Raw genomic sequence first — 6,451 nt, forward strand, 5'->3', positions numbered from 1 at the left:
CTGGATGGGGTAACATCGGAGCGAGATTAGCGAAACATTATTTGACAATGCCTTCGCTCGGGAACAGATGAAAGAAATGGGCTAATCAAACCATAAAATCATCAGAAGAGCCGTGTTTTGACATTAAACCAACCTATACCTGACCAGCTTAGGCCTAACCTAACGTTAACCTAACATATTACCTTATATTATTTGAGGATGACGAGGGTGCCACGTTGCCGAGTCTTTTCTCTAGGCACACGATCCAACGATGCCAATATGACTGGATGACCAAAAAAAAAAAAAAAAAAAAAAACTGCATCCCACCTCGCCCACTGGCAGAGACATAGCGATGGCATAGAAATAAAATAATAATGAAAAAAAAAATAATATGCTTGAAGGAGTGTCGATGTAATCAAGCAAAATAAATCGCCAAGTGTAAAACGCTACGAAGCTTTCCACGCCCCTTAGATCAGAAGAATAATGCCACCATCAAGTCCTACCTTAGAATACTTGTGTGTGTGTGTGTGTGTGTGTGTGTGTGTGTGTGTGTGTGTGTGTGTGCGTTTTTGAATAGTCACCCAACCAGAGAAAGAGAGAGAGAGGCCGTTGACTGTGTGTGTGTGTGTGTGTGTGTGTGTGTGTGTGTGTGTTTTAAGTCACCCATCCAGAGAGAGAGAGAGAGAGAGAGAGAAAAGTTAGTGGAGGGAGTGGCTGGGGACGAGAGTCAAGGAGACGGGCTGGGGACGCGCCAGACGAGAGAATATAATACGTCAGGCGCGTCCCCAGCCCGTCTCTTCTGGCCTCTCGTCTCCAGCCAGTCTGTTTGTCTGTCTGTCTGTCTGTCTCTTTCTGTCCATCTGTCTGTCTGCCTGTCTGTTTCTGTCTGTCTGTCTGCCTGTCTGTTTCTGTCTTTCTGTCTGTTTCTGTCTGTCTGCCTGTCTGTTTCTGTCTGTTTCTGTCTTTCTGTCTGTTTCTGTCTGTCTGCCTGTCTCTCAGTCTGTCTGTCTCTGTCTGTCTGTCTGTTTGTCTGTCTGTCTGTCTCTTTGTTTCATTCTGTCTGTCTTCCTGTCTCTCAGTCTGTCTCTGTCTGTCTTCCTGTCTCTCAGTCTGTCTCTGTCTGTCTTCCTGTCTCTCAGTCTGTCTCTGTCTGTCTGTCAGTCCCTCTCTCTCTCTCTCTCTCTCTCTCTCTCTCTCTCTCTCTCTCTCTGTCTGTCTATCTGTCTGTCTGTCTGTCTGTCTCTCTCATCAGTGCCACCACGTGAAGGCGTGTCTATAGTGTTTGTGATAAAAGTCTACGTAGACAGAGGCGAATGGGAGAAGGCTGTGGTATTGGACTGTTGGGGGTACTGTTGATATTTTCTCTGCCTTTTTTTCTCATATACAGAGTGAAACTAAAGCTTTATTAATCCTCAGATACGCACAAACGTGATCTGCTACGAGTATGGCTGATAACAAAATATGTAATCAATAGCGGCCAGAAAAAAAAAAATCGTTGCTTCTGCTACTAGTGGATGTTATTACAGTCAACCGAGAAAGCCCGATGAAGCTGTGTGTTTGGCCAGGTTTATATATCTGTCTATCAGTCTGTCTGCCTGCCTGACCGCCTACCTGTCTGCCTTTTCTGCTTCCTTGACTGCCTGCCTGTCTGCCTTTGTCTGCCTGCCTGTCTGTTAGCAAGATTATAAGGAAAAGTCAGCAGAAGCGTGGCACTCTTTTGAGTGAAGTTGACTTCATAGCACATTATATTTGTACCGCAGCTTTAATAGCATGTCTTCTTATGTATAACCAAGGTCCTTTGACGAATAGTGAGCTAACACACACACACACACACACACACACACACAATACTCTCTAACGGAAGGTGGTGGTAGGGAAATGTGTGTATGTAACTGTGGTGGTGTGGGGAGGTTGCCATGGTAACACACTGGCCGCACACACACACACACACACACACACACACACACACACACACACACACACACACACACACTAATAAAGATGATTTGGCTCAACTGAAAGAACAGGCAGTATCAAAGAACTGATGAACAATATCCTGCCTTACCTTTGTTCATCTCGGCAAGATGGGCAAGCTGTTTAAACACTATCAACACTGAGAATAGACACACAGCTCGAGCGTCCTTCCCCTCTCACGGTTACAGGGTGACTGACGGGATTCGAAGCTCCTTGTTTTTTTTTTTTTAATGCAAGAAAGAAGGAATCAAAGGCCAGGAGGCCGCAAACCGTTCCTTCCAAGAAAAAAACAAAAACAATACAAAAGAGAGCCAAATTCACGATCCGTTTATTTCGAGATGCCTGGACACACTGCGTCTGAAACACCGGAGATCATAGGGAGTAGGGAATACAGACAGAGGGAGACAGTTCCAGAGTTGACCTGTTGCATAAATGAAGGACTGGAAGTAACGGTTAACTCTTGGATTAGAGAGCTGTACAGAAAAGGGATGAGAGTTTGTTGCTAGACGGGTGCTACGCACCCGTCGTAGAGGTGGAGGGATGCAAGCAGACAGGTCAGAGGAGCAGTGACCATTGAAGTAGCGATAGAAGAGAGATAAAGATGCAACAGTGCGGCGAAGAGACAGAGGTTGAAGGGAGCCAGTAAGAGGTGGAGAGTTTATGAGACGAAAAACCTTTGACTCTACCCTACTGAGTAGAGCTGCATGTGGGGAGCCTCCCCGCACATGAGAGTTGTACTCCACACAGGGGCGAATAAAATTGAACTCTAGTTCGAAATAAAATGCTTGTTTTTATTATGCTGATTAATATTTATCTTTAATATTAATCCTTTCTATATATCTATCTATGGACGCCTTCATCGGGTAAGGAGTGACCACAAACAAATCGTCTCCATGTTGCCCTGTCCCCTGCCATGTCGCTACCCTCCCCCAACTTACACCCTCCCTCTCATATACCTCTCTCCTCCATCCCTCCATCTCTTCCTCGGTCTCCCCCTCCCTCTCCCCCCCTCCACCTCACTCACATACACTCTCCTCGTCAGTCTCTCACTCTCCATCCTCTCCACCTGGCCAAACTACCTCAGTGTGTTTCTCCTGACGCTTCCTATCAAATCCACATTCACACCACAACGCTCCTTCACTTCCTCATTTGTCAGTCTGTCTCTCCACGTAACTCCACATGCTCCTCACTCACATACACTCTCCTCGTTAGTCTTACACTCTCCATCCTCTCCACATGGCCAAACCATCTCAGTGTGTTTCTCCTAACGCTTCCTGTCACATCCACATCCTCACCACAACGCTCCTTCACATTCTTATTTGTCAGTCTGTCTCTCCACGTAACTCCACATGCTCCTTTCAAATTATATATGCTTGAATACAAATAAATGGCTTAAATACCCTTTGTTTTCATCTAAGGGAACTGGACAAGAGGAAGGGAAGTTATTGGATTTAAACGTATAAAGACGAGTTATTTCTATCTTTCTTTTCACCCGAGGGGACTGGGCAAGAGTAATTTCCACGGCAATTAATACTGAAATATAAGGTATTTTCACTGAGTCAAATAATCTATTGTTAGCCCAAATAGTTTAGAAGAAATTGTTATAAATGCTGAAATAAATATACACAACTTAAAGATGTGTTTCTTTCACCTAAATTGGGTATGGATTTCTTGGGGGGTGTTTATGTAGGGTGGTTTATATATTACGGTACTGGATGGACTACTACTACTAATGATGATGATGATGCTACGGCTGCTGCTGCTGTTGCTACTGCTACTACTACAACTGCTACTACAACTACTACAACTGCTGCTACAACTACTACTATACTTAGTTTTTTTTTTTTTTTTTAATCGAGGCAAAGATGCACTTGATAGGTTGGTGATGACTGAATGCAACATGTCCAAATAACATGGTATTTCTGAGAATTACTGGTAATTATTTGAAATACAATGATGTTCTTTGGATGTGTTGCATTCAGCCAAACATCACCAACCTGCTGAGTGCATCTTCTGATTAAAAAAAAAAAAAAAATCTACCACTGTTACTACTACAACTACCACTTTTAGAAATAATACAGCCAGCAAATCAGCTCCATCCATTTGGGAATTATACCATGCAGCTCAGCAGCCAGCCTCACAATACAGTTCACCATTGGAGTTGTAATGTGAAGGTTATCACTAACCATAATACAATCTGTTGGCCCCAAACACACCAGCCACTGTCCTTACCAACCATATGCCAAGACTTTATCATCATTCATTCATTCATTCATCATCTAATCCTGTGTTGCCCCATGAGGAGCATAGGAGCCTGGAGCTAGGCAAATTGGTCCTCACATTTATGATGAGAATGACCAGCCTCACTCATCCCTGAGTGACATTACGTGAGCAGTAAACCCTAACCATCCCTTGGATATTAACTTGCACAGGCTCAATCCGATTGGAGCGCCTTAATTGCCCACTAAACCATCAGGCTCCATAAATTGGTTATATGATTACCACCCAGCGTAGTTAAAGGTTTCCTGGTGTACAGGAAACCATGTGGCTTGTCACTCAGTATATAGTCACCCGTAGACAGAAGGAAGAGGAAAGAATGAAGGCGAAAAAGACATGAGGAAGGATGGAAAGAAGAAAGGAAGGGAGGAAAGGGCAGGCACCAGAGAGCAGCACTACATCGAGTGAGTGGATGGGGAGTGCCCCACCAACCACAAAAGACTTTATTACTACTAGATTTTTTTGTATTAAAGTGTCAACAAAAACTTTAATCTATTGGAGTTGCTGGTCACAGTAGCTTCGTAATCCATACCTGCCAGAGAGACAGGCCTGAGGGCTGATGATTTGGTGCCCCTGAGGCATAACAGTGCACACCTCACCAGGGAGTAGGACAGTTGACACCTCATCCAGGCCATAACAGAACTCTTTATGTTGACGCTTCTTAGAAAGAATCTCTGCCAGTCTCGAGAGAACCTGCTCGCCTCTGGACCCATCCCACCTGATGTTGTGAACACAAGGGCAGCGAATCCACCGTGGTGCACAAGAAATGCACAAGCTAGATCCTTTCTTGTGCACCACGGTGGATTCACCGTGCATTATTCTAGCACAATAGGACAAAATCAGTTCACGTTTAAGAACACTGTACGTAGAATGAATAAAATGTTAGTTTATGAAATACAGGAGTCTGCCACAACGCTCCATTCGGGGAAAAAATGGTTAAAAGAAAAAACCCAGGCAGAGGCGAACGGGAGAAGGCTTTGGTATCAGACTGTTAGGGGATACTATTGGTGTTTTCACTGCCTTTTTCTCTCATATATAAAATGAAACTAAAGCTTTATTAATCCCCAAATACGTATATCACTGTTAACTGACGTGATCTGGTACGAGTATGGCTGAAAGCAAAATGTGTAATGAGAAAAGCGACGAGAAAATTATCTTTTTTTCTGCTACTAGGGTGTTATTACACCCAACAGAGAAAGCCCGATGAAGCTGTGTTTGGCCCGGTTTATATATCTGTCTACCAGTCTGTCTCCCTGTCTGCCTGCCTGCCGGCCTATCTGTTTGTCTTTGTTTGCCTGCCTGTCTGTTAGCAAGATTATCGGAAAAAGTCAGCAGATTATCCTATTTTTTAATTTAGATTTTGAATAAACTATTCCGTACAAGTCCTTACAATCAGAGAAACGTTGTCGCTGGAAAGCAGAGCAGGAAGAGTCAGCGGACAGTGATCAGTTTTTCGCAGTTACCCATCCATTTTACTGCTTTTCTCTGAACTGAAAGACCACCCCAACTTAGTCTGTGGCGTCACAAAAGGTGCGCGGGGAAGTCATGTAACCAGATCATCTCTGTCATTAGAACCTGAATTAGGTTAGGATGAAGTAATTCGACATTTGCAGCATTCAGTAAAAGGTCAGGGGTAAAAGACAAGGATAAAGGTTCAGTCAGCCGTCGTGTCCGAGCGTGAGACTCATCATTCTCGAAGCACTGTGACAGATAAGCAATAAACAGCAGGTCAGAGGCAGACTCCGTGGAGAGAGTGCATCAGTACATCAAGTCTACACGATTATTTTATTTTCTCTTGTCATACTTCAGAACCACAGGTGTTTAGTGATAAAGTGGACGGGCGTTTGAACCGAGTGTGAGACACAAGTGTTGTTGGCGTCACTTCATAGGCTGTTGCTTGGATTTGCTGGATTTCCCTCCATTGTCCTCCTTACTGCGATCTTGCCTTGTTCCCGCTGCACCCTCCAAAGGTATGCTATTTGGCTTCTGCTAATTCTGTACTCGTTTTACTCTAACTTGGCCCAAATTTTCCATCCCTCCAACCTGAATGCTGAGTTGTAGCAATAGATTAATGCTAGAAAATGTAAGTCACAAAAAAGTGGTATGGAAAGGGAGCCGTAGCGTTGTCCGTTTCTGCCAATGACCCATGTGAAGTAAGCTGCAAAAGGACGAAAATTTGGGCCATTTACAATGAAAAAATAATATACTGCGTGATACAATG

Source organism: Coenobita brevimanus, unplaced genomic scaffold (genome assembly GCF_032717465.1).
Source record: "Coenobita brevimanus isolate Jiangsu-jjx unplaced genomic scaffold, ASM3271746v2 jjx.HiC_scaffold_2754, whole genome shotgun sequence".
Classification (NCBI taxonomy): domain Eukaryota; kingdom Metazoa; phylum Arthropoda; class Malacostraca; order Decapoda; family Coenobitidae; genus Coenobita; species Coenobita brevimanus.